General features: G+C 33.8%; 1 long non-coding RNA gene across 2 annotated transcripts; it reads right to left on the bottom strand.

Annotated features, from left to right (window-relative positions):
- Nucleotides 1–572: 572 nt before the first annotated feature.
- LOC127880616 (uncharacterized) lies at nucleotides 573–9,209 on the bottom strand. 2 transcript variants are annotated; one of them, XR_008049653.1, is made up of 4 exons: nucleotides 8,973–9,209; nucleotides 8,618–8,729; nucleotides 8,041–8,261; nucleotides 573–779 (listed from the first exon to the last, which is right to left on the bottom strand). It is a non-coding gene; the product is annotated as an uncharacterized LOC127880616 (long non-coding RNA). The 2 variants fall into 2 exon arrangements; XR_008049652.1 differs by having other exon boundaries at nucleotides 8,618–9,209.
- Between the last annotated feature and the right edge of the window lie 1,793 nt (nucleotides 9,210–11,002).

The raw sequence follows: 11,002 nt of genomic DNA, 5'->3' as shown, positions 1-11,002 counted from the left end.
AGTGTTTATTCTGATATATTAAAGAAACCCATGTGAGCATGTTATTGTAAACTAAAGAAACTTAAATTAAAAGACCACAAACAAGCATCATTGGGTTTATTATTATTATTTTATCCTCCGCCATAGGAGGAGGGATATAGAATTGGCGTTGTCTGTCCATCTGTATATCAGAAACTTTTGGATGAGGAGAATTGTAGTGCACAAGAACCATAACCCTACACTTTCTTTAATCAGAGTTATTGCCCGTTGTTGTTTGTTTATGATGTAACTTTTTCAGGACTCTACATGTTGTATCTCAAATACTATAGAAGATTTCTACATGAAACTCCATGTTTTGTGAGGATTCTACCATACATCAATGAATTTGCACACATCCATATACACAATTTTAATTGCGGGTGATACAAATTCAAAAACAATTCTTGTTTGTTTTGAAACCACTGTTTTATTAACATGCATAATCAGATTGCATATGTATCTCATCAATAACAGTAATAACAAAGAAGCAAAAAACACAAATACGTGTTTACACTTATGTTAATACATACACTTTGTTTTGATTATGCAAAAATAAATATAAAATGGTTTGTTTATATAGTTCTTTGAGATAAAAAGCTTTCAATTAACACCAGAGTCCCTGTCTGTCTGTCACTGTGGTTGTAATATTTGACTGGCTGCATAACGACACCTTCCGTGATGTTTGATGGTGTTCATGTACCTCTTACAAAGCTTCGAACCTTATATCCAGTAACAAATCGTTCGACTTATCCTTGTCAAGTCTGAAAACAACATAAGAATAGCACATTTTAACTGGAGTGCTTTTACTTTTTTGTCGTTTATTTATACAAAAATTGTGTACAAATAACAACGCAAAACTATGATTTATGATATTTAAAAATGTACAATACCGGGTAAGTGAATATGAAGTAAATATTATGTTTTAACATAAAATATGTTTGTTAAAAAAGAAATAAAATATGTTTGTTAAAAAAGAAAATAGATAAAAATTCAACAGGTTGGTATATTTATATCAATGTTCAGTCAGGGACATTTACAACATATGTCCCTGGTTCAGTTCAAAATAAATTATTTTGAACACTGCACCCCTCCCACTACTGTACCACTAAAAAATCAAATTCGGCTGAAAACCCATCGAAAGACAATTACTTGAGTGCATATACACCAAATTCAATATAATTTAGGTAACATATCCTTCATTATCTGACAAAAAAAAGACATTTTGATACATACTGTATTCACCGAAGTTGATTATTTTCGTTATTGCGCAAGAAGAATAAATGTTCACGTTTAACCGGAAGTCACCAGTTGGTTATGCCGAAATGAATTAGGGTTACTGGAATATAGCGAATGCAAAGTGATGTGTGTGTGCACTATTTATCATCCTATTTATGTTATAGACAAGTTAATTGTTATTGTTTACATTGGACTAATGTTTGTGCATGAGCAGTCACTGTTTGGCAAAAGCACTGGTTACTGATACATAAAATATATACAATTAGTCATTTTTTTCATAAGAAAATAAGTCAGAACTTCTTAAATGAATTCTAAAACACAATACATTAATCAAGAACTATATCACACCACACCAACATCGGCTTTGGAATAAATTGTATTGTTATTTGTTGTAATAATTAGCGTAAATGATCAACACCATAAAATCGTTATTTGATTTGGAAGCCATAATGCGATATCTACAACCTGTCAAATGTTTTGTGACAGAAATAAAGTATTTTATTGAACAACAAATAAATTTTGTGAATTAATATTGGAAACGTTTATTTTCAATGAACCGCCATTTTGATGAGTATTAGAAATATGCAAAAACTTGTTTAGTCTTTTGTTCCTTCTATATTATATAATGTATTAATTTAGACAAAGAAAGTGATAAAAAACACACATGACTGCATGCATTTTTCAAGGTTCAAGATACAAGTGAAAGCATCATTAAGCTTGCTTAATTACTGGACAAACACCTTCCAACCTGTTGGGGGGGGGGGCACATTGGGTCACTAATGTTTATGACACTCATATTGATAGTTTGACAGTAAGTATCTGTCAATCAAAAGGCCAATTATACGCCAGATTACATGTGTCGATGTGTATCATTATGAACACATGCAAATTATTTTTAAAGTAGACACACTAATGTTTATGACACTTGTGTTGATAATAAATATCTGTCAATCAAACGGCAAATTAAACGGCAGATTACATGTGCCGACGCGTATGAACACATGCACATTATTTTTAAAGTAGACACACTTTCCATTTGTGCATTGAAATTTTTGTGTACATTCATGTTGGACATGTTGATTTCATAACTTCACATGCTTAATTAGCTAAAACAGAAATACAATGTTATGTTTTATATAAAAGCTATATAAAAGGGAATTGAGTTTCAGTGTGTTTTGAGGATTAAAATAATTGTGGAAATATCAGTAATTTTCAACACATATTGCTGCAAATTTGTTAAGCTTTATAACATCTAACTGGCCACAACTCATAAACAGAGGGTTTAATATACAAAAATGTTCGTCAGGGGCTGTAGATTTCAGAACAAGATGTCGTTTTTCTGGAAAGTGCTGGAGGGCTTAGAAATCCAAGATGGCGTCCAAGATGGCCGCCGTTTTATAATTCAATTACTAATAAAGGTGAAAATAGAACACCGGTACGTCTATTGAACACCTATATGTACTGACTTGAATATCTGATAGAAGTAATCCATTGATATAGGGCTTCTACCAAACAGATCATCAAGGTCACCAAAGGTCAAGGTCAAGGTCATTTCATGGTCAAAATGGAAAAATATACGAAAATTTGAGTATTGACATATCATTTTCTTTTTTAATTCAAATGCTTTACATTTGCTGTGATAACTAACCTCTTTATTATATAGCCACGTTGACAAGCTTCATTTTAAACAAAAGTAAATGCCTAAAATTGTGTTGGTAACCATGGTAACCAAGACTACATACGCTATGTGGCCATTTTCCTGGTTCGTGGCAAGTCATTTGGCATTATAACGATCAAGTTTAATAAGTTTGCTTTTAATCTTTAATAAATACTTTAAGACTTATCAAGGCAAATGTAAAGAACAGCTATGCAGTGTTCCATGTATCATATTTATTCAACAATCAAATCTAACCAGGTATTAGTGCTTGATACAGACTCATAAACGTTATTTACAAATGTTGTAAATTATGAGGTTTAACATTGTATTTACTAAAACAAATGATGCAAATAACAAATTATGTTTTCCATTTACAATATAAAGAAGTGAAACTCCAGCTGCTGGAGCAGTATTGAATTTTCATTAAAACAATTAGTTGGTCCTTTATTTAAGGCAAGTGACCGATTGCCCAAACAGTACAAAACAGCACAATACAGCACAATACAAACCAACATAAACACAAACACTGAAAAACAACTCCTGTAAACCAGGAAGTGACTGACTGTCAAACGTCCTACTTGTTGCTTTTGGAAGTCGTGGGATCCTCGTTGACTCGGCTGGCGCACTGCTGACCAACATGCTTGTCATCGCATTAGTCGTCCTTTTACCATCAATTGTTCGCTCATTCAGATTCCAGTTATCAGCAACTGCAACTACAAGCTTCCCCCTTTGGTCTCTAGGTAGTATATTGTCTGGTACAATACCACCAGAGTCTGTTATTTTGTGTGATGCAATGTTCTGTTGATCTGCTGATGTCAAGAATAACCGAAGATCTGGATATGAGATGGAATAAACAAGAGAGTACCTATCTTCAATCAGATGGCGGCTGCCAAACTCGTTGTTGAGGTGTACCCCTAAGCCCAGGTGTTTAGGGGATGGGTTTTACGTGACAAGTGTAGTTAGGTCACAAGCAACAGCTAGACATCTTGTAATGGTCCTCTCAGAAGCTTCCTTGTAGCATTTTTTGTCATGTAACCAACACTAAAGAAGAGGCTCCACAAACTGCTATTGATCTGACAATTTGATTTCTTCTGAAGCGTAAAAGAAGTTATCAAATTTAGGATTATTCTCTATAATTCGTCTTCTCAAAATACCCATCGCCTTATGAACTACAGCTTCATCTGTGTCGTCCTCTGACTCTGGTGGTTCATCGTTTGATAAAAAATTGTCATCTTCAATGACCTGTTCCAACTCCTTTGACTTTCTGACAGCATCAATAATAGTCAAACTAGACAAACAAACTAGGTCAGGCTTTTCATGCTGATGAATAAAGGATACCTCTGGCCATAATTTGGCCAAAAGAAGAAAAACCAGACCGGAATCATTTACAAACTCAGCCGAGATATCATTAAAAAATGTTCTGATTGAAATTAATGATGATTGTCTTCTAGCGCGTCGACAATATATCACTATAGCCTCGAACAACTGCCTCACCTCCTTGTTTCACTATAGCCACATAAGAAAACTGCCCTACCCAACGGCGGCCATGTTTTTAAAAGGACAAGGGCCATTTTCAAACTATGCTGATATATCATTTGAAAAAAAGGTTCTATGCAAGTCTCATAATGATTGTGCAAAACATCAGACTTCTAGAGTGTCACAAGGTTTGACTATACCCATGTTATAACAGCTGCTACCCCCCTCCCGCAGACAGCCATGTTTTTAACGAACAAAAATCGTTTCCAAACACTCTGCTGATATATCATAAAAACACATGTTCTGGTACGCTTCATGAAGATTGTGTAACACGTGTTTCTTCTAGAGTTTTCACAAGCCCTTTTTTAAATCTGACCTAGTGACGTTGTCCGAAATATCATTGCGACAAATGTGCTGAAAAAGTTTCGTGAAATTGAGCAATCCATGTGTGTTCTGAAGTGTTAATATGGTACATGATAACGAACAGACGACGCACACAACATTGTCACAAAAGGTCTTCGTGAGCAATGTGTACTTAGATAAGATAAAATCATTGTGCACACATCAGGAGTGAAAACAAACAGCTTGGCGAAGAAATCAGAACATGCTATCAGTAGAAATCACTTGATGGGGAGAATTGTCTTTACATTTGTGCAGAGTTAAGATTTCCCACACTTAATGATAATATCCTTGTTTTTGGAGAACTTTTCAAACAAACTTCTCACAGGCGGCCAAATTGTTTTACCGCCGAGGATAAGTTTTATGACTTTTATCACATTTTTGTGTCTGACTCAGGAATTAATTTCAAGCAAGGGTGTATTTGGGCACAACTTAAAATATAAGTCGGGTAAAATTACAGCAACATTTGCCGAACAGCGCCAACGAGCAGAAGCACACTTTTGGATCTACCTTTAATCCATTCGGCTGGATTCAGCAAGCTACGACTTATTTCAGCTTGGGTTATCAAGCAGTAGAGGGCTATAAACTTATGTAATCTTTCTTCACCCTCGAATATAAACGAGTTCAATCGCATTAATATTTACTATTCGAATACAGTATTACTATGGGGAAATAAACACACACGACAGAAATGCAGATTATTATGTTCATGTATATATGGCTTTTTCAGATTGAAGTCGAAGATCTGGGCAAAATTTTGCAACAATTTAATTTGTCAACCAAGTTTTACAAGCAATGCTGTTAACCGCCCTATAATAATTTTTAAACTGAGCACTTTTAGATTACAAGATAAACGAGTTGGTTTCTGTCCACTCGAACAAATGTAGCTGATAATTTGCTCCGATTAGTGCAGATTAACTGAGGGCTCTCCATATCACGTATGATAAATAGCTTCTCATCTTTGTTTACTTGTAATGATTACGGTATCCACCGACGTTTTTGATCTAAAAGTGAGTAAGAATTATCTGTAAGTATCGACTGTTTTGGAACAATATCTTGTTGAAAACATGGATGTGTAGAATCTTGCAGAAATGAACCACTTTGTAGCTCTATTGACATCAATGTCAAGCTGGTTTATACTTGGAGATTAATCTCCCAATATTAGAATTGTGCCTTATTCATGATTAAATTACATGCGCTGATATATATGTATGGAGTGTCTCATTTAAAACAAATATGCACAGTTTTTGCAAGCATAATATAATAAGTACACAGGTTATCAGATAATTTGCAAGTAGAATTTTACAAGGTTTATTTAAAAACACGTTCAGGTTAAAAGTGGCAATATGCATTATTTCATTTATGTTAAATTAAAGTCAATATATCTGCCCATTAAACTCTTAACAATTGTTCCATTATTTGGAATTGGGTTAAAACTAATTAAGTTTAAACTTCATGATCGTTATACGTGATGCATTTTACGTACATAAACTACAGCTTTGTCACAAACATGACTTAACATACCCTCTCACCACTTTGAAAGAGCAAACAAAATTGTGTATTGAACATCATACACTTCATGTTATTGCCATATTTCAAGTTTCAATTCTATCGCTTGAGAAATATGAACAAAGATCACTTCACAAACGGAGAAAATTGTATACGTTTGCCAAAATAGGTTTACTATCAAGGCTAAATAACTCAAGAACGTGTGGTTTACTATCAAGGCTAAATAACTCAAGAACGCTTGGATCACTGCTCATGAAAAAGTGTCTTGCACATCTTCACTTTAAAGGGGATTACATATTCCAAGTTAAAATTCAATAGCTTGACAAATGGAGTCGCTCAACAAACTTTAAACATTTGATTCGGACAAACAAACAACCAATCAACCGACCAACCAATCGACCGACCGCCCAACAGCGTGACTCCTACATAACTCGCTGTCAAACTTCGGTGTATAATTATGTCAATCTTTTTTTTTATATATATAATTTGCAATTAAAAGCCCACATATAGATCTATGAAAATGACACAAGATATGGTCAACGTACTGCTTATAAGACTTTTTATAGTGTTATTTGTGTTTTTGTTGTTATACATCAACCTCTATTTTTTTCATAATTTTGTTTTTCTAAATGCTTTTCTGTACATAAAAAAGGCCTGGTATACGTATACAACTAAAACATGAAACCCGGTATACGACGACCCCTATTGGTACATACGAGCTTGACACAAGATTGTCACTGCACAGTTAATATTTTGTCTCTAATATATATATATATAGATTTTTGACGTTGTAATATATTGTATTATGCCCTGATGAGCTATGCGAAACGCGTTGGCTAAATCAATATATAATTAAAATCCCAGACACGTGTTTTAACTTTTATTATATATATATATATATATATATATATATATATATATATATATATATATATATATATATATAATGTAGTGATACTAATGTGAGCATGTAATATACAAAATGTTTATTATTGCTTCAAACAGGAAAATTGTGAATCGAATTACGTGTCAATGTTTTTCGAAAAGTTTGAATAACAGTTATGAAGGGGGTTTATTCCGCCTGTCTGAAAACTGGAAGGGGGTTTGTTCCGCTATGGAAGGGTGTTTCTTCCGTTTATGCAAAATGTGAAAGGGGGTTTCTTCCGCTATGCTGTTTTAAAGGAAGGGTGTTTCTTCCGAAGGGGGTTTATTCCGGGATTCGTTTTGACACCCAACACTTAATCCAGTTTCGTCTGGATTTTCTGTTGCACCAGTATACAGTACAATAACTGTTTCAATAGTGACTTATGTAAACGTCCGTAACGATAAATATACAGTATGTTTGATTTGCAATTAATTTTGAGAAAATGTCAAATTCTAAATCATTCGCTATATCATTCTGTTAAAATTTACCACGGAACATTAAACGGAAATTTAATGCACGCACGCTTTCCATGCGTTTGACGCAACGTTGTTCATGTAGGGAATAATTTGCGCGCGCTTTTCTCGAGAGAAAAGATTAAAACACACTGTACATTTACAGTTTGTTTGAAGAATGTCGAGTAAAAATTAAATAGGGATAAGTGTTTCGTATTACAAATTAAATTATGCGCATTTGAGAATTCAACAAGAAACGGAATATGGTCCAATTTCTAGGACGTGCATACATCGGTACGATGTTTTTTACGGATATTCCCATTGCAAAAGCATGTGAGCCATCGCAAAGACCAGAAAAAAATACCTACCCTCCTATTTTTTTTTTCAGCCGTTTCCCGAAACACACAATTTTTTTGTTTGGCCCTAGGGACCAACTTCTGCTAAAAACTCTTGATGTATTGTCTCTATGACGGCTGCACTTTTCGCCACAAATGAAGCACTACGATTTCCAGTCAAAGCTCTCAAAAGTGGACCTCGTCTTGTGTTTTCCTTGTCATCCATTGTTGAGTCATCATAGGACCATCTGGGCCTGAAAACAGAAATACATATGAAATCCTTTGCAGAAAAATAGAGAATTTGAAATGACATTTATGTTCTACTCTCAGTGATCATGTTTGAGAGAAATCAAACTATGATATTTATGAATATCATTATCATTGTCATACCAGACCAGGATCACCACATGGTTGTCATATATGTCTTCAGTACACTCCTCTGCTTCATTTTTTTTGAAGCAAACAAAAATCATCTTTGATTTAATAATAATTATAACTTGCCTGTGTTCTCATGGTAAGTACATTTATATCTAACTATTTAGGATACACAAACCTCTTTAATAAATGACTGTAATAATGGATCAACAGAATTACAATTAACAATACATACTTTCTTACTTTGCAGTCATCTTTAAGATCTTTAAGTTCTCTCCAGAGGTAGCCATGTTTTCTTCCCCGAAGACTGTGGCATTCCCTTGGCTGATGAAGTTCTATTGTCTAACCTTTTAATATATTCCAAACAATAGTGTAGAATAGGCAGAAATTAGTCCAAATTTTTGACGCTCTCAAATATTAAGCTACTTTTCTTATGGGTAATATTTGGAGCGTACAAAGGTTGAAAGACCAATTATGTGGTGGAGATTTTTTGTTCTTTGTCTATATTGTTGCGCAAGGATTTTGTGCGCAACATTCAAGCCCCGATATAAGACACTTAGTATCAACGGATTGCAATAATATTTACATACCTGTGTAGATAATTCATTTCTCGTTAATGTTCCGTAAAAAATATGTAATGACACTTTGAATTTTGCACGCCTGAGCAATTTAAATCCAACCACTATTCACATTTTCAATATCTCTCGATTCACTCGCTGTGTAGATATAAATCGATAACACGGCCTCGATGTAAAGCATCTGGTTTAAGTGTGGAAGAATAAACGGCGTAAAATACAGTTGGCGTTCGTCTGTTGTGAGCGCTGAGCGTTACATAGTAAAGCGATGTAAGCTATTATACTTTTCTGGATTAATTGAGCATTGTTTTGTTTTTCTAAAGTGACAATTAAAAATATGCAAGTTCTGAAATAAATAACATCTTTTATTTTCTATACGTAACATAAACAATAGTGATACAGATGCGCGGTTACGTGTGTGAGTGCGTGTGGGTGTGGGAAAGAGCACGTGCAAGTGCGTGTGTTTATATGACATATACTGCCTCAGTTGAAGATCAAGTGCACATTGTCTTGAAGTGTCCCTTTTACCAAAATAAAAACATTATGTTATCTTAGTGAAATTCTCACATATAGACATGAGAGACTGTGATAAATTTGTATACATTTCATCCATGTTACGTGTATGTATAACACATTAGTATAGTATACATATGACGTTTTGTTAATTTTTTATGTTCTGAATTCATCAATCGCATACTTAAAAACATTGATATTATTATTTTCTTGAAGTGTAAATCTTGATCTTTCGTCTCGTTTAAGAATACACTTTTATTTAAATATTACAATAAATATTAGCTTGTTTTCATATTTCACCATTAGTTGGAATTTTCGTACAGGGTTGATTATTTTGATCACTTCATATACTTTGAAGTATGAGTTTTGATTTTAATCAAATTATGTAACTACATTCAAATAAGAACTAACATGCCGCTATTATTGGCGCTATATGAAATAATATGGAACGTGATTTAGCAGGAAATTATTCATTTACTTTACTTAATGACAATTCAGCACAGATATTTGCCTAATTACAATGAAGACTATTTTGATTTACGTTTGAATTTGTGATATGACCATGTCGATAATTTTTGATCTACTGGCTATGTTACTGACCATTGAATCGCTGACTGTTTTCATGCTTAATGTTTTATCATGTATAATGTACATTATGGGCCCGTTTGGGTCGGGTACATGCCTTTTTGTAGTAGTCTGTTGTTATTTCTATATATGTTTGCACATGTCACTTTAATAAAATATTTACTTACTTATATTTACGGAAACAATTTTGTCAGTGTCCGTGTTTCAGTTATGTTCCTCAGACACACGTTGGACTGGTAATTTTTGTGCTGAGAAACGCTGCAATTTATTATCATTTCAGATTTATGGAATAACATGCAATTTTAAAATTATTTATCACATGTTCAAAGTAAAATAACGGTAGTAAACATGCGCATATTCATTCCGAATTCACTCGCTGACGAATTACTAAGATGACATTAATAGACAAATTACGTGTACACGTTACACCGTAATGCCTTCTTCTGATTGGTTCATATTCAAATCAGTTTCATGACATGGCTACAGGTCAGTGATTGTTTTGCGATTTAAGCAGAAGTTTAACTGAAGAATTTATGCCTTTCCAACTTCAATTCGACGATATTTGAGGTAAAAATGGACTTCTAAACTAAAACTGAATGAGTTGGTAATGTTATTTGGCAGTTTTACGCAAATTTATGAAAATTTAAACTTTCTGGTGTCCACCACAGAATTGACTTTTCCCCGATAAGACGATCCAAAGAATTTAGCCCATATAAAAAGTATCTCTAAATTCTTTGCGCGTCTTATAAATAAGACTAAGGCAGAAATTAACATATATTAGGCATACACAATAATTCATCAACAGAAAAAAAATACCGCTTACTAGTACCTATCCGAGTACTACTCAAGTTTTGGAAAAACAAATATTAGCACCTCTTATTAAATACAAAAGACAGTGTAGGTTTCATGTAAGGGTTTCAAATATCCACGCACACTACTTTTGCATG

This window comes from Dreissena polymorpha, chromosome 5 (assembly GCF_020536995.1).
Source record: "Dreissena polymorpha isolate Duluth1 chromosome 5, UMN_Dpol_1.0, whole genome shotgun sequence".
NCBI classification, from domain to species: Eukaryota; Metazoa; Mollusca; class Bivalvia; order Myida; family Dreissenidae; genus Dreissena; species Dreissena polymorpha.
This window is presented reverse-complemented; position numbering and strand designations above follow the sequence as displayed.